Source organism: Ochotona curzoniae, unplaced genomic scaffold (assembly GCF_017591425.1).
Source record: "Ochotona curzoniae isolate NIBS_2020 unplaced genomic scaffold, NIBS_Ocur_1.0 contig_1, whole genome shotgun sequence".
Lineage (NCBI taxonomy): Eukaryota > Metazoa > Chordata > Mammalia > Lagomorpha > Ochotonidae > Ochotona > Ochotona curzoniae.
The window spans coordinates 42,001,602-42,025,234 of record NW_024464918.1 but is presented as its reverse complement, the minus strand read 5'-3'; positions in this window follow the sequence as shown (position 1 = coordinate 42,025,234).

Genomic DNA, 23,633 nt, shown 5'->3' with positions numbered 1-23,633 from the left:
TGGTTTCAGAGGGTTACCCCGGCACCCTGTGTGTGGGAAGACTCAATGCAGGGTGGTGCTGTTATTGAAGACATGGGGCCTTGTGGGGGAAGTTAGGTCGTGAGCAGACTGGTCTGTGCATGGGTAAGCAAGAGAGAGGGCCAGTTACAAAAGCCTGCCGGGTTGTGTCCCACTGCCACGCCCACTGCCACCTGGTGATGCTGCCAGAAGGCCAGAGGGGATTGAACCTTCATCCTGGGGGGAGTGTGTGGCACAGCAGTTAAGTTGCCCCTGTGATTTGTACATCTGTATCCAGTCGCTCTTTGATTCCAACTTCCTGCCAAGGTGCATGCTGGGAAGCAGCAGGTGATGGTTCAAGAACTTGGTTTACCGCCACCCACCTGGGAGGGAGACCCACCTGGAGTTCCAGCCCTGTCTGGGGGTAGGCATTTGGGGAAGTGAACCAGAAGTTGAAAGATTTCTATTTGTCTGCCTTTCTTGTAAGATGAAAATGAGTCTAACTTACCATCCATATTCTTTATACATTACCCAGTCCGAGGCATTCAGCTGCAACAACAGCAAGCAGACTGAGCTAGCGTGCCTGCTGTTCGGTTCACTGCATGCAGGCCCCACTGGGAAGGGAATGTGAGCGGCTGACAATGGCAGCCCCTGCGGCCACTGGAGTAATGAATCGCTGATTCCTGCAGTGGGCCTCGGGGGCACTTTACAGATCCACCACGGCCCTCCCCTTGTGCCCATGGGATCCACTCTGTGTGGGTTCCCGGCAAAGCTCCCCTGGATGGTCAGTGGCAACAGCGCAGCCCCCACTCCTGCAGGCTGGAGCAGCTGCCCCTTGGCTGCCTGCCCCACCACTATGCTTAGGTGATGGCTCTCTTGGCCTCCTGGTACCCCAGCCCGTGCTCACCATATCCTCCTCATGCTATGGTTGCTGCACTTGCCCCCAATGGGGCCAGTGGCACCCAAAGGGGATTGTCTGGGTGTCGGTTGTCCCCTCACTGCCAGTGCAGGTACAGCCTCTTTTTGACACTGGGATGGGAACTCCTGGGGCTACTGGTTCTTTGGCACCAGAAGTCCAAAGGACCAAGGAGGCATCTGCAGCTTATAGTTTAAGAGTCTCTGGTGAGACAGGAGCCAAAGCCCTGGATTGTGCAAGTGGGTGGCTGGGAGACATGCTCAACCACCACCCCTGGGTTTCTAGATTCATGCAGTCTCCCCACTGGGGACACAGCACCGCTCAAGACTTGTGATCTAGCATGATATAGCTTCCTGCAGGATGCTGCCCAAACTCGGGGAAGTCTTTCTGCGAACAGGTGTCAGTGCAGCCTCCCGCACGCCCTCTCAGCACTCCATCAGACCCGTGTTCTCGGGCAACAAGATGTGTCCAGTTAACCAGTGGGTCCATGGCCATGGACCAGCCTATCCTGGGACCTCCTGGGCTATGACTGTGAAAAGGGCTGAGTTTTATGGGATGAGTGCCAGGGACTCAAGCACTGTTGTAGCTTTTGAGTAGAGTGCTCATTGGCAGGGCATGAAACTCGTATCCGGAAGTTGTCTCTCGGGGTGTAGGGGAGGATCCCATCCTGTCACCTGCTATCCACCGAGCCAAATGCATCTCTGATGCTGTCCTCTCCAGGAGTGGCACAGTGGGCCGAGGGTGCTGGTGTCGCAGCAGCAGGTGGCACGGGCTCAGCTGCCTGTGCGTTGTTGTAGCTTACTGGTGTTCTCAAGCCTTACTTCTGGCTAACCCAGAGGCAGCCACTTAAGGCGTGGTGGCTGCAGCAGACCCAGGTCATGGGTGGTTCCAGTTGCATCATCATCACTCAGTGTTTTGGGATTGAGTGTCTGAGAGCAGGCCCAGCAGCACACCAGCGCCCGTGCCCAAGGTGTATAATTTCCTTTTGCAAATGACATGGACTTGCTGCCAAGTCCCCTAGACTATCAAACATTCCAGAGGCATTGCCCCCCTTGGAGCTTGCCTCCCTTCCCTAGGCCTCTTTTCCTTGCACTGGTACATCTGACATCACAGGGGATGCTGAGTTTGTGCCCTTCGGATGGGGTCAATTGTCCCTGCAGTCTAAACTTTCTGCAGTGCTCCTTGGCACCCTTCCAAGGGCCTGGTGCATGTACTGGGAGCCATGCTCACAGGTGCACAATAGGTTGCCGCCAGGGGTACCTGTCAGGTGTCTCGATTTCTTCTTTGTGATGAGACTTGGGTATCAAAATCATGTCTCTGTGCTTTAGAGAAGTGTCACAGTCACTCACCAGACTGCTGGATTTTCAGCAGCTTTGCTGGCAGGATGGGCCTTGCTCAGTGTGGCCCCAAGCATTCTGGGTACCTCTTGCCTCCTGCCATCAGGGTCCTGGGTTGCTGTGGGGTCTATAGGTTCCAGAAACTGTGATGGAGCCCTCCCTTGGGAAAAGCGGTATGTCTCTTCCGTGTGAACATCAACTCTCTTTTCCTGATTGGGAGAGAAAAGCATACCTTCAGCCAAGTGTCAGCTTCGCTACAACCTCTGTGTTTGCACCACACCTGGCTAGGAGGCTGCCCGTGCAGTTGCTGCTTGGTGCAGCTCTGGGCATGCAGGGTCATTCAGTTCCCATTGGGGTCCGACCGGTGAATGAACTAGAGCTAGAGAGACCCAACCTGCCCCAGCACACATCTAGTCCTTTAGAGTGGCCCTTGTCTTGGCCACTCCCCTGGGAAAGGGGATGCTGTTTCTGATGTATTGTTTTTGCCAGGAGTGGCCCTTTCAGCTGCTTTCACTTGGGTCTCCCCGCTGAAGTTCTTAGCTCAGCAGAGAAGTGTGCTTGTGTTGGTTACAAAGTATGTCAGTTTCAATGACACACTTGTCCCTCTGTCTCCCTGGTGCATGGCTTCTGGGACCCTCTTCTGACACCAAACTCTACAAGTGCTTAAGTCCCTTGCATGAAATGGTGTAGTGTTTGTTTCCTCCCCAACACTTTCAATTGCCTCTGGATGGCTTCTGATCCTTGCATTTGTTAATACAAGGAAAGTGCTGTGCAAATAGTTGCTCGGCTCGTTTGCTTGGGGAGTCCTGGCAAGAATGAATTGTGGTCATGTGTGGAACAGATGCATTACAAAATACTTTTGATCCTATATGCTCGGAGACCCCTGGGTGAGACCACAGACCCCAGAGCTCCCTGTGACCCTGGGCTGGAATGCAGTTTATCAGCTGGGATTCAGCTGGGGCCCTGCTGATGCCTCGGTTTCCCCTTATCCTAGGGAAGGACTGGGGCAGTTGCTGCCGGCCACTCTCACAGGTTCTTCCTTTTGGGAGCATACATGTCTCTTTAGCAATGGGCTCAGGACACCAGGAGTGAGGTTGTGTCTTCACTGCGGTGGATGTGGGTCATTAACCAACTGGACATCTACTTTTATTTATTTATTTTTAAATAACGCAGACTGCATAGCACCCTTGTTGGCTGCACAGCCACGTGGCCTCTGGGATGCCATGTGCTATGAACTGCACATCTGTCCTCAGCTCAGGATCCCTTGGCCGTCCCTGCTCCCCACCATGCCTCACAGTGAATGCTCCTTCTTGCCTTTGGATGGCGCTGTGGTCTGCATGTTTGTGTATCCCCATGACTCATAGGTGGAAGACTAATGACCAAGATGATGGTCTTAGGGGGCAGGCATTGCGACGTCATCCTATATTGGAGTGCTGGCTCAAGGCCCAGCTGCTCCACTTCCAATCTAACTTCCTGTTAGCACCTGGACAGGCACTGGGTGATGGCTAATGTGCGTGGGTCCCTGCCACGCCGGATGAAGTTCTGGGCTCCTGGCTTTGGTCCAGCCCAACCCTGGCTGTGGCAGGCACTTGGGTGGGGGGGTGGCGGGTAAACCACTAGGTCTCTCTCTTTCCCCTTCTCCTATCTCCTATTAGATATAAAAAGATGATGGAGTTAGCATGCGAACTCTTTGCTCAATGTCCTTATGGAAAAGACTCCAAAAACTGCCCTGCCTTTTCCACTATGTGAGGAGAGAGTGAGAGGGCACCATCGACCACGCCAGCCAGGAAGTGGGTCTTCACTGGATCCTGGACTTCCCATCCTCCAGTGCCAGCACAAGGACATTTCTGAGAAATAGAAGTCTCTTATTTTATGATAGCCTGGATGGACTAAGACAGGTGGCTTTTACTGCTATCACTCCTGTGCCTGGGAGGAAGTGTCCTTCAGGGACGAGACACTGTCAGACCGCTGAGAGCTGTAGGGGACAGGGAGCGCCCGTCTCCTTTGGGTACCTACTTCCCTGCCCCTCCCAGCTCTGCTTCCACTTCCTGCCTGGGCCTGGATTCTGTGCAGATCGCTGCGCTTCTCCGTGCTTCCTGGGGGGCAATTGTGAGGGTGCTAATTCCTGCATCCTGGGAGACTGCTTCCAAAGTGTTCCTATGGCACCCGTGCTTCTGCTGGTGGATGCCAAACCCTGCAGCTCCTTTGTCAGGGGACAACCCCCATGTTTTCTCCTCATATCCAACAAGCCGTACAGGCTGGTGCATGTTGGGACCTGACTCTAGCCACAGGCTGTCTCTACTCATTTGCTGTTGCTAATACCTGAAAAGTAAAGTTATAAAGAAGCTCATTTAGTCCATGATATTTGAATGCATGATGCCACCCTTTGCTTGGCTTCTGCTGGGGGCCCCTGGCAGCTTCACCTTCTGGCAGAAAGTAAAAGGGTGCGTGTGGAAGGTTTGGGGGCAAGTACCTCATTTTATAACAGCCTGCTCCTATGGTACCCAGTCCAGCTTTGTGAAAGCCATAGCTCCTTCCCTGCCTCAAGTTATTCACGCCCCTAACACCTGTTAGGAGGCCCCATTGTTCAACTCTGCCACAATGGTAATCAAATTTCAACACACACTTTGGAGGGGACAAACCACATTAGAACCCTAGCATTGATCTAACAGCCAGCAGGGCTAAGTGAGGCAGCTTCCGGGGAAGGGTTGTGTCCTGCTGGGAGCTCCAACAAGGAGAACCAGACCTCTGCAGACAGAGCGAGCGCTGCTGCCGCCCAAGGGGTCATGGGGGGAGCTGGGGAGTGACCATCTGCAGGGGCTTCAACCCAGATGCCCTGTGCCTTGTGCTACGTTCCCCTCTTCTCCCAGGGCCCCGGCTTTGGCACACCAGCCCCTGGGCACTGAAGTTGCACCTTTGAGCCGGGGCCTCATTTCCCCTTCCCTGCCCTTTTGCTGCAGGTGGAGCAAGCCCCACTGAGCACCAGAAGGGCTGCCAGCACCCTTGCTGAGCCTTTGCTGGTGGATTCGGCATGCTCAGCTTTCTGCGGTCACCTTCCAGGCCCAAGTCTCCCATGTTGGTCACAGTCTAAGCCAATCTCGTCTTGTGGAGCTAACCATGGTCTCTGACAACCCCAGGCACACTTGCTGTCAGCTCAGCAACCTTGGCAGGGGGAGAGAATGGGAGAAAAAAAAATCCAGTGACTAAGAGGTAGGGAATAAATCTCAGGGAGTAGTCACCCACTGGCCAGGCTGGGGTCCTGTGCCCATCCCTAGACCTGGGGCGTGCCTGAGGCCATTTCCCTAGCTCCTGCAGAGAAGCCTGCTCCTTAAGTTAGTGGTTTCCAGGGCTGATACGTCCTAGGACACTACATGCGACAGTATGGCTGCACAAGCCAGGCTCCCACACTTGCTGCCACCCACCTGTTCTCACCCCTACCACAAATAAACCTTGAGAGATGTGTGTGTGTGTGTGTGTGTGTGTGTGTGTGTGTGTGTGCGCATTCTTGTGTATCCTCCCAGGGTTTTTGATGCAGACACAAACTCTCTCATTTATAAGTTCTGCTTCTGCTTTGGTCACTTAATGAGGTGGTTAGCATCTATTTCCAGAACTGGAGACAGAGCTGGCTCTTTGGAGGGGCTGGTGTGGCCTCTGGGGTGAGGCTGGGGGAGGGGAACAGGAGAATTCCACCTGCCTGTGTATCCTGGGCCACTCAGCAAAAGTAGGGTTGAAGCATGGACAGGCAGGTGCAGGGCGCAGGATGGGGTGACCAGGAGGAGGTGTTTCTCCAGGGGTCAGCGTGCACCTGGCCACTCAGACGGGCGGTGTGGGAAGCAGAGATGGGCAAGGTGGGCAGAGGTTACAGGGAGAGTGCAAAGTGAAGCAGGATGAGAAGTAAGATCAGACAGGGAGGCACGATGCTGGGAAGCAGAACTTGTCTCATGTCCGACACGGAGGTCACCTGCGTCCCCTAATACCTTTGGGGTTCGAGTGACGATGGAAAGCCACAGCACAACAGAGGGTCTGTTGGAAGTACTCGGGATGGCTCATCCCTGGAGGAGGTGAAGCGGAGGCAATGAGCCTGCTTGGAGGTGACACTGAGTGAGGCTCTGAAGGCCAAGTGGGAGTTTTGCAAGATGAGGACGTGAGAGCAGGATGCTCCCACACAGAGGAAAAAAGAGTGTGGCCACACTTGGGACTGCCTGATACGCAGCCGAGGTCAACCCCACGGCCGTGGAATTTGCCTGAGTTTTACCCTGTGAATGCAGAAGAAAGTGTGAATGGTGTACTGATGGGGGCTGGCACCACCAGTGACTCTGCAGCCACCTCTGTTCTCTTCCAGGTGGCTGTCTCTGCAGGGTCCTCACAGGCCCCAGAGGCTCTCACTGGGTCAGGACAGAGGAAGTTTCCTCTCCCAGCAGTTCTGGGCTAAGGGCTGTGGTCCCTCCTGGGTTCTGGGTCACACGACCTCTAGCTGTTTAGGGCTCAGTCACCAGCACTCCAGGGAGCTAAAAGTGTGAAGTATTGATGATGTTGCAGGAGCCTCAAGTCCTGCTGGGAGAGAAGGGCTGGTGGCTAGCCAGCACCTGCAGCAGCGGAGGAACCCGTGGCGAGCTCGAGCCTGGGCTGCGGGGCACCCAGAGCACCCTGAGGTCCAGGAAAGCCCTGGCTGAGGTGCCAGCCCACACGTGCCAGAGGCTGTGACAGGTTTGACAATAGGGAAAGCCCAGGCTGGCACGGGTGAACTCCCTGACTGGGGCGCACTCCTGGCTCCGCTCCCCGCCCCAGAGTAGGGGTTCTGCAATGGGTGGGAGGACCTGAGCTTCCGCAGTCTCCCACACCCCAGTCTCCCTCCCCCTTGGGGCCTTCCAGGGATTTGCTGCGGTGGCTGGAGGAGGAAAGGGAAAGCGGGGGAGGTTTTCTGTTCTGTTACCAACCCCTGGAGGCTCAAAAGCAGCCTATGGGAGGCTGGAGAGGTGAGCCCGGTCCCCACAGCGCCGCTGACCCTTTGTTCAGAGAAACCTGTGTTTCCAGGGCAACCGCCACCTCCTGATTGGACCCCTCCCCTTGCGGAGGAGCTAGTTGGAAACCTCCTGGTACGGAATTCTTTGCGGGCATTCTGTGTGCACAGCGCCACACACGGGTCGGCTTTCCCTCCTCTGCGGGGAAGAGATACCACCCCCTTTTACAGGGGAGGGGCTAGGAAATTTACATCAAGGTCACACTCCTGGGGATAGCTCATCAGGGGTCCCTGAAGTCTGCTGTCCATGCACCCACCCGGTCTTGCAAGCTGGGTCACTAAGAGGCTAGGAGCCACGAAGTCCCCTCTGCAATGAATGCACCCTGGAAGTGTGGCGGGGGTGCCCGCTGGCACCATACCTTCTGTCCTCTCCCAGAACCCCTTGCTTCCTTCCTCATGTAAGGCTTGGCAATGGGGGCCCAAATGGAGGTGCCCCAAGGCTCCAGTGACTCAGGGGGGTGGGTGGGTGAGAGGGTGGGAGGAGGTGGGACAGCGGTGGGAGATGGAGCCTAGGGCCTGGAGAAGGCGGAGGGAGGCCTGGAAGCTACTTCATTAGCCTGCCCACCAAGGGACTTGACAACCAGTTATTAAATGCTCCCTGGCCTGTGAAGCCTGGCAGGAGACGGAAGAAAACAACTGTGGGACTTGTGTGGGGTGGGGAGGGAGGAGGGAATTGGCTCTGCCCAGAATGGGAGACCCCTTGGCCTCACGGGGGTGCGGGTGGCTGAAATGGAGGTCCTCTGGCAGCCTACCCATGCCCTTGTGCTGTCAGTCGTGGCTCAGCGGTGGCTGGGAAGGCAGTGGGCAGCCGTGGGTGGAGGGCAGGAGCTAGATGGACCCATACCCTGGTGGGGCCCTTAGGGCTTTTCCAAGGTGCACCCCTCCTTAGGGGACCCACCGCATCCTGTGTGGCTGGGCTGGGGGCTGTGATGTCAACTGGCCCCTCACTCTGTCTGTCCGCCAGGCCTGTAGGTCTGCTGGGAGCCCCCAGGGTGTCTCGCTCCTTCCATGCTGGAGATCATGGCTTTCTCCCAGCCCATGTAGAAAGCATCTGTTGAGTTCCAGCTGAGACCTCCTCTCCCTTTCTCCTCCCCAGCCTCCAGCTCAGACCTCCCTGCAGGCTAGAGGCCTCCTAGAACCCCCCTAACCGCCACCCCCCATTCCCCTGAGAAAGCTTACTGGTTGTACACACTGCACCTGTTCTCATCCTCTCCTGGAGCTTAGCTGACCTCATCTTTGAGAAGCTCTCTGCTGGGTGCCCCCATCCAGGCCTGAAAGCCCCAGCTTCCCCCTGCTGCCCCGCTCCCTGCCCCGCCATGCTTAGGCCACATCCAGCCCGGTCCCATTGTCCCCTTCCATGCTACAACACGCTCCTTTGCACCCACCCCTTCCTTCACAGGCCCTTGGCAGTCTCCACTGTGCTCTTGAGTTGCTGGTCGACCTTCCACGCTACGTGGTCATGGCTCAGCACTTCGGATGAAGTTCAGACTCCAGGTCTGGTCTCTCCTGACTCTCTGGGCTTGAGGCCTGCCAGCCAGGCCTCAAGGCCACCAAGGGTGAGGCAACGATGTTCTTTGGCCATAAAAAGCATCGGAGATAGGCTGGTGAGGATGGTCCGTTTATTCAGAGCAAATTCCAGCGTTATTCAGGAAGGAGAGGGCAGGAGGACGTCTTCCGGACCAACCCCTGCCTCCTATCGAAGACATGGCATGGCGGAGGTCATACTACATGTGTGGGCCTGGGAGTTGTGTCTCAGGCCACGGGCAAGGAAGCTCTGAGCCATGCCCACCAGGTAGCAGGGCCGGGGCCTGGGGCAATTGCCCACACTGACCTCTGGGCCAGCTGCCTGGCCTCTGCCTCCCTGCTGCTGTTTCTGTATCCCTCTCCAACCCATTGCTCTTTCCACAAGGGGCTGGGTTCTCTTCCACCTCTGAGTCTTCACCTATGTGGTTCCCTCTGCCTGGAACACCTTTCGTGGTTGTATCTCAGCCAACAGAAGCCTCTGCTTCCATCGGATCCCAGCTTCAACCTGACCTGGCTCAGTCCTGGCTATGGTGGGCATGTGGGAGTGAACCTGCCGACGAGGGCTTCCTCTTTCCAGGTCTCATGTAACACACCTGATATGGATCAAGTAAAACACACAGTAATGTCAGGACCGAGCGTGAACTGTGCTTCCTGGGGGAAGTGGCAGTTCGGGTGAGGCTCTGGCAAGGCTGAAGGTTCCGGCCGGTTTAACGTTATTGACTGAGGGCATGCTGACCTGGGTAACTTGCACTTTGCGGAGATGTTATTGCTTTTAGAATGAACAGATTTCTACCAGTGACCACCCTGCTGCTGCGCATATAGCATGATTTTTTTGTATATTCACTTTAGCTATAAAAACCCTGTCTTCCTTCCCTGTGGTGTGCTAATCCTGCAAGACTGTTGCTGTCCTGCTCCATAGTAAATTCATTTTCCTTGAAAGGTTGAAGACTCCGCTTTCTGATTTACAGCACATGACTTCTAGAGGGAGAACGCTGACACAGCTCAGTGTCCGGGTGGGCCCAAGGTGTGGGCAAGGTCATGTTCCTTCTTAAGCCTGGGGACGGTGGGGGGGGGGATCCATTTTCTCGCCTTCTGCAGCTTCTGGGGGTAAGGGGGTCACTGAGACCTCCAGGCTCTTGAATCTTTATGTTTTGTGTGTGTGTGTGAATCATTAAAAATATTTATTTATTTTTATTGGAAAGGCAGATTTGCAGAGAGGAGAGACAGAGAGACTTTCTGTATGCTGCTTCGAAGCACTCCCCAAATGTCCACAATGCCCAGAGCTGAGCCAGGCGCCTTCTTCGGGTCTCTTACACAGGTGCAGGATCCCAAGGACTTGAGCCATCTTTCACTGCTTCCTCAGGCCATAAACAGTGAGCTGGATGGGAACTGGAGCAGCCGGGACTTGAACCAGTGTCCATTTGGGATGCTAGTGCTGCAGGTGGAGGCTAGGCTGTTGAACCGTTGCACTGTCCCTGCCATCCCCCATGCCCCTTCTCCATCAATACAGCCAGAATTTCTGGACTGAGTCCTCCTCGGGCTGCCACTGCTCTGCTTCTTTCCTTGGCCTCACTCTTCCGCCTTGAAGCATTGGGTGTGTGCATGGAGCCTGTTTGATAAGCTGGGATTGTCAGGTGACTGGCAGCCTCAGTTTCATTGGTTGCCCTAATTCCTCTTTGCCATGCAAGGTAACAGCCTCTTAGCAGATACTAGAGGTAAGGATGAGAGTATTTTCAGCGGGGTCAGGGACACTTACCCTATCCACCATCAGGCGGGAGAGGCTCCTCCCACATGGGGTAGGAGCTTGTTCTATGAAATTCCAAAGGAGGTAGGGGAGGGCACCAAGGGCCCAGAGGTCTGTGAGGGTCTGAGAGCATCAGGGGTCGCTGCTGGCGGTGGAAGGGCTTCTGGGAGAGCTGTCGGGCTCTGCTCTGTACTGGTCAGGCCTATACTTAAACGTGATTTAAGTGTGCTAATCCCTCCTTGTCCATGGCCTCACTGACTGTGGTTCCAGCCACTCAGTAGTAGTGTTCAGGAATACAGAATGGAAAATTCCAGAAATGATCAACTCAGAGATTCATGTGTGTGCTGTTCTGGGTAGTGTGAGGAAGTTGTGCCTGATTGCCTTCTGCCTCACCCAGGACACAAATCGAACTGTGGCCGGTGAGGGAAGCTTGTGTAATTTACACTGTCCTGCGTCACTCCGTTGCCATCTTGGGATTTCAGGTTGATTGTCGCGGCTTCACCGGGCTTGTGCTCATGTAGCCCTGACTTAATTGTGTTCCCAGAGTGCAGCGCTAATGATGCTGCCACTCAGAAAAATTGTCCTATTTTATTACGATGCCTCACCTCTAAGTTAAAGTTAAGCTCCAGCATAGGTTTGTTTACACAGGAGAAACAAGAGGGGCTCTGAAGCATCTGATATTTGCAGGCGCCCTCTGGGGCTCGTGGTTTGTCTCTGCTGTTAGGCTGCATGGTGTTGAACACGGAACGTTTCAACCTCCTCTGAGACCTTGAACCGGTCACTTCTCCACTTCCCAGGGCTTGTGTAGGACAAGGGAGTGGGGCTGCTTGGACACTCTTAGAGAGGCCTTGCGGCTCCCATAAACTCCCCGCTCTGAAGCTCCCCCCACATCTGGGTGGCCCATCTGTTGCCTTGTGCCTGGAGACACCAACAGCAAAAATCCTTAGAAAGTTCGGTGGTTTTTCTTTTCTTTCTTTCTTTCTTTTTTGAAGGCTTGCCTCCTTTCTTTCTTTTTGACAATCCTCACATAATTAACTAGGGCACAAAAGTTCAAGGGCTACAGGAAAGTGGGTGAGACTATTATTTCCACTTTTTTTTTTCTGTTTCTGGGGTAAAGGGGGAGATAAAGGGAGAAGCCCCACCCAGCCTCCCATCCATCCCAGGTCCCTGATGTGGGGAATGCTCCGAGGGTCTTGCTCAAGTGGTTTTGATAGTTCAACAGTTCTGAATTGCTGTCAATCTCGCCATTCCAAGCTCGAAGAAATCACTGCAGAATCCACTGATTGACATAGTCCACCTTAGAGTTTCCGTTTGTTCAGTTTTTCACTGCCAACATATGGCTGGGTTAGTTGATTGATTTGTTCTGTCCTCTGTTGTGGTGCCAGGTGTCCTCCGCAGGTTCTGATAGACTGCCATATCCTCCATGTGCACCTGGTTATGCTTTCCACTGCTCCGTCTGAGCCTCTGAGAAGGCTCGGCTCTGGCACTTGCATTCCATGGCAGACCATGGAACCTGCACTTCTCTTCATGTAACCATCTCTAATGGGATCTGAGTCCGGCAGTTCAACTGGGGAGATCCCCAAAGAAACTTTGTCTGAGGTGTTTCCAGACCAGATTCTTGTGTGTACTTGTGCAAGTACAGGGCCCAGCACAGTCCATCGCTCCAATCACCTGGTAGTTGCAATTGCTGGGTCAGTTCTGTTTCCAGCCCTGTCTTCCACTTGAACCAATGGGTGTTGCAGTCCAGGCTGATTCTGCCCAGCACATACTCTGCCCTCACATAAACCAGTGGGAGCTGCAGCCTAGTCGGAGCGACTCCCCATAACCCAGGTGCCCACCAGGCCTGCCTCCTGCCCTGATTCCCGTGCTTGCCAGTATGTACAGCAGACTAATCCAGTCTGTCCTGTTCAGCTCTCGTACATGTCAATGGGCATTGAAGCCTAGTTCAACCCAGCTAGCTCCACTATCCAGTCTACACACATGCTGGTGGATGCTATTCTGTCTAACCATGCCTGCTCCAGTCCTGGTTTTCATGCTCTCCAGTGGGAATGGTAATGCAAGAGGGAGGTGCCCGCTATTTCCCTCCTAGGCCACTCCCACTCCCAGATCAGGCACTTTCTGGATGCTTCTGTAGTTTAACTTGACAGATTAGCCACTGGTGCCAGCATCTGCTATCTGATGCTGCGGCAAAGCCCAACCAACCCTCACCCATTCTGCTTTATGTTTGTACCAGTAGGGACAGTCAAACAAGTCTGGCTCTTCCCTGATCTGGTTTGCATGAGGCCCACAGGTGTTGCAGCCCTGCCTGGTCTGGTCTGCCTCCATCCTAACTCATGCTCTAAAGGGGGCGAGGTGTTCCAGCAAGCGGGGCTCTCCACATTCCCCCTACCAGCTTTACCCCTTCCTTCCCTGGTTCCTACTAGCGCTGCGGCCCAGTCTGGCATGGCCCACCTCACCTCAGTGTTTGTTAGTGGGTGCTGTAGCCTGGCCCAACACGGCTCATCCCCAATTATAGCTGGTGAGGGTTACAGTCTAGCCCAGCCCAGCTTGTAATATGTACTGGCATGTGTTGCGACCATACCTGGCCTGACCCACACTGTTCTGGTGCTTAAACTCATCAGTGGCTGATGTGAACTGGTTCAGCCTGACCTACCCCTGACCCATGCCAAATGTATGCTGGTGGGTACCTTTCCCTGGCCTCATCTGGGCTGCTCCTTATCGGGCTTCTTGCGCTTAGCTGCAGGGACTGTGTCCCGCCAGAGGAGTTGCCCAGGCTCCTCCATCAGAAACTCTCCCTATGCCAAATTTCACGCATATTGGTGGGTCCATGAGCCAGTCCTACTTAGTCCACCTCCTGTCCTAGCAGCAACAGTGGCCTTCAACCCATTCCGGTTCTTACTGTTGGATGTTTCAGCCCAGCCAAGGCTCGTCCATACCCAAACACAGCTCACACATGGCTCAGCAGGGGCAGAGACCTCGCCTAGTCCATCTCGCATCTACCCTGGTCCTCCAGAGCACCAGATGGTGCTGCAGTCTAGCCCGGCTTGGTGCATCCAGTCCCTGTCCACACTTGTGCCAAGGGAGACTACTACAACTGTATCCTGATCAGAACGCAGCCCCCACTCCAGTCCCTGTGCTCCTTGGTGGGAACCTCAACCGAGCTAGGGTGTTCCCTTAGTTCCCCAGTCGGGCATGTTCCCAGCCATAGATGGCACACATTCCAGTGGTTGCTCTGACCCAGCTTGGCATAGCTCCTCACCTGTCCCGGCCTTTGCCTTCGATGCTATGGCCTAGTATCCCTGGCTCACATAGACCAGTCAGTGTAAGAGCCTAGCTTGGCAAGACCTGTACTCCATCCTGATTTCTATTTTTGCTTGTGTATTTTTTCTATTTTTTTTTTTTGCTTGTGTTTTTTTTTTTTTAAGATTTAATTATTTTTATTGCAAAGTCAGATATACAGAGAGGAGGAGAGTCAGGAAGCTCTTCTGTCAGATCTGACTGCAATGGCCAGTGCTGTGCCAATCCGAAGCCAGGATCTAGGTCTCCCACGCGGGTGCAGGGTCCTAAGACTTTGGGCCATCCTCAACTGCATTCACAGGCCACAAGCAGGGAGCTGGATAGGAAGTGGAGCTGCTGGGATTAGAACCGGCACCCATATGGGATCCTGACGTGTTCAAGGCGAGGACTTTAGCCGCTAGGCCACGTGCTATGCCCCCTGCTCAGTGGATTTTCTGTGGGGAAGGTTGTGGGGAGTGTGGAGCTGTGCTGGCTGAGGTAGAGGGGTGCTCTGGAGTCTGGGATTTGTACATGCTGGTCTGTGGGAGGAAGTGCCAGGCTCCTGGGAGAGCTGGGGACTGTAAGGGCTTAGCGAGTGGCAGGGGGGAGGTGGAGGAGGGGAGAAGTGGAATGAAAGGACAGTTACTGTGCAAGATACCATCAGCATGGGACCGAAATAAAGATTCATTGTGGATCTGGAGTGGAGCCTCGGAAGTGGTTGTGGCTGGTGACACTCAGGCATCACACAAAAGTGGCTTTGCCACATGTGACTTCAGACGCACTGGTTACCACTGAACACCTATGTGATATATTTGCAAAAAGTTCATGGAAAGTGTAACGAAAACATACAGTGATTTTGATGAAAAAAAAAATCAGAATCTGCATATATGAGGGGTCCGCAAAAAGTTCATGGAAAAAAAAAATCCCATGCTTCAAAATTGTTTTTGCATTTAAATAAACTTGTTGCTTTAACTCCTTACTTTTCCCCTTCTCTTCTGTTTCTTATCACCCTCCTTGGGTGAGCCGGCCAATCCCCCTGCTTGGACTCTGTGCTTGGCACCTGCCCGCTGCTAAGGAAGTGACCGTGGAGTGACTTTTGCGGAGTGTGTGTATCCAGGTGGAGTCCAGTGCTGTGCGCCTGCAACTGATCAGCCCCCAACTCTGATATCCATCAGAATCACCCTTAGAGATCTGAGGGAAAAAAAAAACACACAAAAATCTCCTGATGCCAAGGATGCAGCTATTCGCATGGAATCAGAACGTGTGTGGGCAGGAGCCAGGCTGATTTCAGAGCTGCCCCCTGCTCCCTGCGCTGTGCAGGCCGAATCTGAAAGCCACGGGCTCACCGGGAGCAGCGCGCCACGGCGGGGGTGCGGGGTGAACACACAGCCGCCCATGCGCGCGTGCCTGCGCGGGGAGCAGGGAGCAGGGCTGCGGCGCGCTGCAGGGGCGCCTGGTTCTGGGTGGGAGGATGGAGACTTCCTAACCTAGATCTCTATCGCGTCCTGCCGCCACCCGCCACGGAGGCGATTACTTTGCTCTCACCGAATGGATTTTGGCCGCGAGTCAAGAAGAGCTCTTGCTTCCTAGCTAAACGGTGGCAAATCAATTTGAGGTCTCGGCTGGAGCTCCTGATTAGGGCTCGCCACCAAGGGAGCACGGCTGGACCAACTAGGCCTTTGGGAAGAGGCAGGAGATGGGGGCTTATCTTGGGAGACAGGGGATTCCTTGGGTGGGTTGCTGTCCAGGTTTGGGGGTGCCACTTGTGTTTTTTTTTCCCAAGGAGGTAACGCCAAAAGCATTTCTTGAGAACTTGCTGTGGGCTGGACGCTTGAATATACTTGTTGCAATAAGTGCAGGTCTTGTCATTCTTTTTTTACCAAGGCCTGCAGGTGGAGGAATTATGCACTCAAGGTCAGAGGACTTCCCAGTTGTGGGCCAGGCTTGGAACCAGGCTTGAGTGTGTGGGAAATCTTCGAGTGCCGTCTTCAGATGTAGGTTGGTCTGTGGGTGACCCTCTGAGCTCAGTGATGGTGGGCAGAGCCTGGCTCGACACTTGGTATAGCAGGAGGCCCCTTGAGGAGAACACGAAAAGCAAAGCCTACTGAACACAGGTGCAGGAGGGAGTGCATGAACAAAGAACTGAAGGTGGATGAGCTATGCACCGAGGGGGTAGGGAAGTCTTCTGGATGGCCCCGGGCTGCAGCCCTCTTCCCTCCTGGGGTTCATGCCCTGTGTGGGATCCTCCTAGCCTGAATCCTAGCTAGTATGCTGTGCCCAATAGGCAACTGCTGAAGTGATGCTGTGTGGCTCCTGAGGTGGGGTGTGGGTGGGTTCTGGGAGGACAGGAGGGGCAAGGGCCATGTGGTGAAGATGCTGTGGCTGGGGAATTATGAGTTTGGTTGTCTCCAGTATCCATGCCTGATGCCTTGTTCTCCAGGGTGGCACTCTTGGTAGATGCTGGAACCAGTTAGAAGACAGACTTGGTGGGAGGGCCTTGGGTTATGGCCCGAAGGGAGGGAGCATGCCCTTGCAAGGCAGTTCTCATTTGCCTTTTTAGGTTCCTGTAGGAGGGTTCCTGATAGCCCCAGGCTGCTGGATCTTGGACTTGAACCTCTGTGAGCCCAGATAAACCCCCTGCCTTCTTAAGTAGTCTGCATTGCTTTTGTTATAGCAAAGGAAAGCTGACTTATACAGAGGATATTTGAGAAGGAAATCTTTTTCCAGCAGCAGGCTCCAAGGGCTGGATGCGTGACTAAGCCACATGGGAGGGGGGGTGGCTTCCAGCCCATGTGGTCTTCACTCAAGCCTGTATCCCTGGCTGGCAACTTCCTGGGGGACTTCAGTCCAGAACTGCCCAGCTAAGAGCCCTGGCCTTATTCTGGATTGGCAGCAACTGGCAGTTAGAAGAAATGCTTGGGTTTTATGGGGAAGGGAGCAGAAATGGGTAACTGATAAATGTTGCTAACTTGCAGATCCAGGAGAGCTTCCTGAAGGAGGCATTTTTTTTTTTCTCCTTTCTTCCCTAATTCAGCTGTCTGCCTGGTCTCTCTGCTGTGTTGTCTTAGTTGACACAGATTTGGTTTCAAGTCCAGGCTCCCCAGTGGACTGTTTGGATGATGTTTGGAGAGCTTCTGTGTGACTAAATTCTCCATACCCTTTTCCTTTCTTCCTTCTTGTTCTTGCATTTCACACCTCCTGTGTGCCAGGCATCCGCTAATGGCTTTGCAGGCATTATTTAACTCCCTCGAGGACCTTGGTGATGATGTTGGACATGATTATGAGTAATATTTAAAATAAGAAGATAAGGAAACCGAGACTCTGAGCCATTGAATCATTTGGCCATGATCAGACAAGTCAGAATTCAAAAGCTGGGTCTGAGACCAATGTCTCCCCACATTGTTTTAGTATTCCTCTACTTGCAAGCCTCAGCTTTCTCACCTGTAAAATGGGGATAAGATTGACCTTATAGATTCCCCCTTAAGAAGAAGTGATGCTTTTCACACAGCCTGGCCTTGTGCATGGCCTGTAACAGGTGTGGAGCCAAGTGGGAGCTCTTTTGCCCCGCCCCCTCCTTCTCCGTCCCCTTTGTTACTTTTCTATGGGCTGTCCTTACCTTGGAGCTGTCTGGGTCACACCAAGTGCCTCTTACAACAAGAGCAATTCCTAAGAGCTGCGGATCCCTGAGCCTGCCCCACGTAGGATGGAAGCCGCAAGGACAGGGCCATGACCCCGGCTCTGTCCCCTGGCCTTGAGCCTGTTTACGTGTTGGCTCTCTATGCGCTGCTTGAGCCAGCGTGGAGAGCCCTGCAGAGCCTAGGTCGGAGCCCTGGGGAGGCTTAAGAGTGTAGAGACGTCTCCAGCTGGAGGATCCCAGCTGAAAAACGTTATCCTCAGGGGGTAGCAAATCATCTCTCAGATCAGGCAAGAAGCCCCAATTAATTACAAGTGCTAAGTGAGTGGTCTGGAAGTGGGGTTTTTGCAGTCAATTAAAGAGATGCCGGAGGAAGCCTCATTAACCTCCCGCTTCCTGGCAGTTTTTGGCATAAGAGAAAGAGGGGAGCTCTCTGGCTAAAACCAGCTCCTGGACTCTGGGGACAATGCCAACAGGGGAATGTCCCCTGCCGTACCTGCATGCGCAGAGAGCATTCCAGGGCTGCCTCAGGAGGAGGGGTTTGTGGCTGCCCATGCTTGGACCCTGGGTGAGGGTGTCAAGGGTGAAGACCTTGCTCCATTTGGGGTGAATGGATGCTCCATTGGGTGGGTGGATGTGGACATTGCCCACAGGAGTCACTCTAGGTGCCTCAAACCCAGAAGCCCAAACCGAACTCAGGATCTTTCTTCAAACCTATCCCAAAGCCAGTGTCCCAGGCCATGCAGCATGGCACCTACCTCCGCTCCCCATCCACCCAACCAAGGGCCCTGGCATTGGTCTTGATCCCTCCTTCTTCCACGAAGCGATTGGATCCTCTAGCTCTGATGGGCTCTCTTATATAGATCCCTCCACTTTGCCAACTTCAGCTGCCGGAAGTCAGGCCTCATCACCTGCCATCTGGATGTTGCACCAGGTCCTCCCTGAAGCTCCTGGCTTCCGGTCTACAGCCTGTCACTCCCAGATCCCTCCCTGGCACTGCACGCTGGGTCATGGCACACCTCTGCCCAATACCCTGCAGTGGCTTCTCGTTGTCTTCAGGTCTGGCCTGAGCACCATGGGCTGGTGCCCTGGTTGGCATCCCAGCTCTCAGTCTCACTCTGCCCCTGCTCCTCTCTCCCATGACCCAGACTCAGAGGGGGCAAGGATCCCGTAGAAACTGGAGCTGCAGCCTCCAAAAGAAGGGACGCTGGTATTTGCCAAGCAGGCCACAAGGCCTATGGGGGTCCTTTAGGTGGAAGGAGGAGAAGAGCCCTGAGCAGCATCCCAGGCTGAGTCATTTCTTGAGGAAGGCGGGAGCTACTGGAGGGACACTGCAGGAGTGGGGACTGGGCAGGACACAGCCAGACTGCCGGTCTCAACCTTCTCGGTCTTCGTCTCTTCAAGGCCCAGCCTTGGAAGTTTCTCAGAACCCAAACCATGCAGACATCCTGGGAGAGCCCATCGGGGAGCACTGTACTTCCTGAGCTTCCTTGCCTGGGCCCCTGGGCTTCCTGAGATGGGCCAGGTCCCCTGAGCAGCAGGTGCTGGGAGGTGACAAGAAGGCCATGATGACTGTGGGGGATTTACAAAGCAGCCCCTGGCAGCTAACACAGCTTCCTGTTGCGCATTCAGGTCCTTCTGACCCAGAGCCCCAGGCTCCTGCCACCCAAATGTGCCCTAGCCCAGTGTCAGATGGGCAGATCTGGGAGAACAAATGGGCAAGACGGTGGGCATGCCATAATAGGTGTAAAAGTCTATGAGCGAAAGGGAAGTGACTCCAGCGACCACAGAAGTTGGAGCAGGAACTGATGGTGTTGTGTCAGCGGTCCTTGAGGCCCTTCTGTGGATCAGGTACTGTGCTGGGTGCTGGGGAGGGGATGAGACGTGAGCCAACCCTGCCCTTACTGAGATCCTGCTGAGCCAGGGAGACATGCGCAGTGACACTGCTTACAGTGGAATCTGCAAAGCACCATCGATTGACTGCTTAGCGCTAGGAACGCGTGTCAGGTCCCCGCCTACTACCTGCAGCCACTGTGGGAGCTCAGAGTGATGGTTGCCATCCCATTTTCCTGGCAAGCAGACACTCACAGGGGTTAAGTGTCTGCTGGGTGACAGGCATGCCCGGTGCTGGTAGAAACTTCAGCTCTGCTGCTGTCTCGGTTGTTGGGTGCACAGCCAGGGACTCTGCTCTGGTCGGGGGGTCCCCCAGGCAGCATCAGGGTGGGCTTCATGGAGGAGGGGGTGTTTGAGCTGGAAAATTGAGAGGTTAGAGCAGCAAGGGCAGCGTGCCACTCATCTCAGGTAGAGGACACAGTATATGCAGGCAGGAAGCAGCAAGGTGCGTGGGTGGACTGATGCCACCCTGTCGTGTTGGCCATGACAGGGTTATGGTGCGATGCAGCTTGTATTCCAGATGAGTGCAGCAAGGGGGTGGTGGGAGAGGACGGATGGAAAGAAGGAGACGGTCTGGGATGTGGGAGGGAGACCAGCGCTCGGTGGTGGGAGGTGCTAGGCCAGGCCGAGAGGAATCAGGCCGCGCTTAAGCACAGACCATACAGCAGGTGGAGGGGGTTCCAGGCTGGCTGACTCCTAGGAAGTATCTGAAGGGGAGGGACCCTGCATGGGTCCTCTCTCTGGGCGCCAGCCTCTTGCACACAATCAGGCAAGGTAGATACTCCATGAACATGAAAGCGCCAAATGACTGACACGCCTCGCCTCGCCCCTGGGACTTGGCCAACAGCCTGCCCAAAGAGTTTGGAGAGAGGAGTGGCCAGGGGTGTGCAAGTCATCTTAGCCCACTCAGCCCCCGGGCATTGTCAGGTTGATGTTGAAAAGCAGGGAAGCTGTGTGAACTTGAACTCTGGGGCCAGCCCTGCCTCCAACTTGGGCTGCTTCCAGGCTGTTTCTGGGTTATGCTTGCCAGAAGCCAGGGTCCTGGTGGAGACTTCCCGAGAGGGTGATGGGGGACTCTCGGGCATTGCTGAGCTCTCCTCCCTGGTGAGCGGGTGCCGACAGATGGGAGAGGAACAGACAGAACACCGGCTGCTGTACAAGGTCTTTTTCTTTGTTATCATGGTTGGTTTTGTACATTGTAGCGTTGGCGTCATACAAAGGTGGGGGGCGTGGAGCGACAGCCATGGCTTTTGGTCAGGTTCAGGGGGGCTCAAGGAGGTGCCCCTCCCCACCCCCCAGGCACTGACACATTTAAAGGAAGCAGAGCAACAAAGACACAGCACACGTATGGGAAAGGGGGTCCCCCGTGCAAGCAGGATGGTCGGTCTCACCTGATCTCACAGGGTCTCCCTGCCCCACTCCAGCACCCCTCCCCCCTGAGCACTTCCCATTCTCTCCCCAGCGAAGGAGGTGGGGACTGGCGCAGGCCTGGGTCATCTCCCCCATCTGTGCTGGGCTGAGCCTCAGCTGCCCTGTGTAGTCAGGAGCCTGTGCGGTTCATGGGATGAAACAGTGGGGGGTTCTCAGAGCTGGAGCATCCACCCCATGGAGTCATAAGCCTGCTGGCTGCCCCCTTCTCCTCTAGGGAGGGCTCTGGGCTGTGGTCTTTCTGCCTCTCAACTCCCATTGTCATGAACAAGAGCGCCCATGCAGGCTTGCCGGTGAGGGACACCCTCTGGGTGCTTCTGGCCTCTCCACCTTGGAAATCTTGGCCTGTTGCTACTGCTCTGCCCAGGGATCCCTCAAGAAGCCCTTGCTTTTCCCTCTGGTTGTGATCCCAGACACGGGGGCTTGAGTGGCCTTCTTCCTGCCAGCTCCTGTGCGCACCACCACAGGGATGTGTGTTCCTTACATCTCAGGCTGTCGGCACCCTCCTACAGTCACTGCTTCTCTCCCCTTAGCAAGGGCCATCTCCCTTACGCACCGTGTTGGTGGCTCTCCTGCTCTAGAGGTGTCACACGCGCATTGCCCTATTTGTGCCTGACACGTTCATCCCCTCCCGTCTAGAGGGTCACACGCACTTGTTACGTCGGGTGTATCATGCGACCGTCTCTCCTTCTCTGGTGGCACAGCCCAGTCCATCTGTGTGCTGCACACAGCCATTCTCTCTGGTTCATGTATTGGTTGTTCCCCACAGTCAGGTCAGAAATGACAGCCAGATCTGAAGGCGGTTACTTGGCACTGGCTAAGCCCAGGTATGTGCCATGCAGAAATTTCCCCTTGCCCCTGACTCCAGAAGACTTCAAGTTCTACTGCCTGAAAGTAGAACAGACACATGTGGGAGGTTACTCAGACTGAGCTAGCTGGCCACAGAAGGCATCCTGGCAGATGAAAAGCCTCCAGACCATTCTGGGTGTCCAAGGGCTGTGGGGACCACGAAGGATGCGCTCTGAGGGCCTGAGGTCCCCAGGATCCACCTAGGTGATCTCCCATGGCTAGGTTCTTTTGTTCATCAGAAGTCCCCCAGGCTTTTGGTCTCTGCTACCCACGTAGCCCTCTCTGTGCCCTTGCATCATCTTTGAGGTCTGAGGGCCCCTGAGAAGCTGTGGACCTCTCTGAACATGTGATGTTCACCTCTGTGTCTAAGTGGAGCTCACATTCGGGTGTCTGGGGATGCCTGGGGCCTCCGGGTCAGGTCCTGTCTGTCTCTGGCTTCAAATGTCCAGGACTCTTGAGAAAGACCATCCTGCCCAGGGTAATAGACACAACCAGACAAGCAGACAACAGGGGTGCAAGGTGGCTCCCCATCACAAACACGAGCACGGACACAGACACGGGCCCCTCCCCAGTGGAGGGGGGCAGACACAGGGGCACGGGGGAGGACTGGGCTTGGGGAGGAGAAGTCCAGGGAGCTGGAGCTCAGTGGCCCTGCTCCCCAGAGAAGGGACAGACCAGGGGACTTTTCTGGTTCCTTAAACATATGGATTGTTTTGTCTTGTCTTTAAAGTATTGCAGTCTAACTGATATGGCTTTAACTATTGAAAACGGACAGAGAGGACAAATGTCTCTCTCTGAAATAAAAGCATAAATTCACTAAAATGGAAAACCCGCAGAATGCAAACTGGGGCCAAGGGGCAGGGGCTTCAGGGGCAGGCAAGTCGCCCCCTCCCTGGCCACTGCTTTGGGGATAGGCCCTGGTGGGGGCCCAGCATGGCTTCCTAAGGTGCTGCCCGGGCCTGTCCCAGTGGGAGTCTGAGGACCTCAGGCAGGAACCCTCCAAGGGCGGAAGGACTCGAGGCCAAGGGCAAGGTCTCCTGTTGGATGTGGCCGCTGTGACCAATGGTCTCTGGAGTGGGAGGCGGCATCTACCTGTGTTCTTTCGCCTTCAGCACATGTCCATGCACACAGCTTCCTTTTCAGACGCACACAACGCATACCTTAGCACATCGGACAAATTCTCTCGAACAGAATGCTTCTACAATATTCCTGACACACATGCCATTTTGAAAACATGCATCTTCAAGCTAACACATGCAATCTCTAAACACGGATGAGATGGCTAGTGCACACACATGACATAATCCAGATGTTGTCACCTCAAGCAAGCACACGTACATAAGGCTGTATAGTCTCTAACATAGAAACACGATGACTAGCACACACACACACAATCTCAAGACACAAACATACTCTGATCATAACACATGGGCACACACACAGTCTCTGGGCACAGCTGCCAATGCGGATCCTGCCATGCACATCACACATGCACGGACACACACTTTCCACGCTCAAGTATACCCCCTTCCCCATCCTTACTCACACAAGTGATATAGCAGTAACCCTTCATGGTGTTGGGGGAGGGGAGAACAAAGGTTAGTCCTGCACATCCCAGAGGAGAGCTTGTTCTTGGCCAAGGAGATGAATGGACAGATGCTTTCTGTCAAATGGGAACTGGCTTTTCCCCGAGAGACTTGGGGCTTTGGCCAGGAAGGGTCCTCCTTGGGACCGTGGGGTCCTGGAAGCACATGGACAGGACAGAGTAGGGAAGAAGGATGGAGAGGAATGGGGGCAGCTTGGCCACACCAATGGGAGGGGATCCCATGGAATAGACCATGGCTGCCCGATGGCTCCAAGTGTTTTTCTGGGGGCCTGGGCAGCCCCTTGGCTGGGTCAGCTGGGCCCAGCCTGGCAGTGGGTTCCCAGGACCTAAGTAGGAGTAAGGGATGGGTAGGGCTCCTCCACAGATAAGCTCAAGTCCAAAGAAGATTCATTTGGAGGGACCAGTCTGG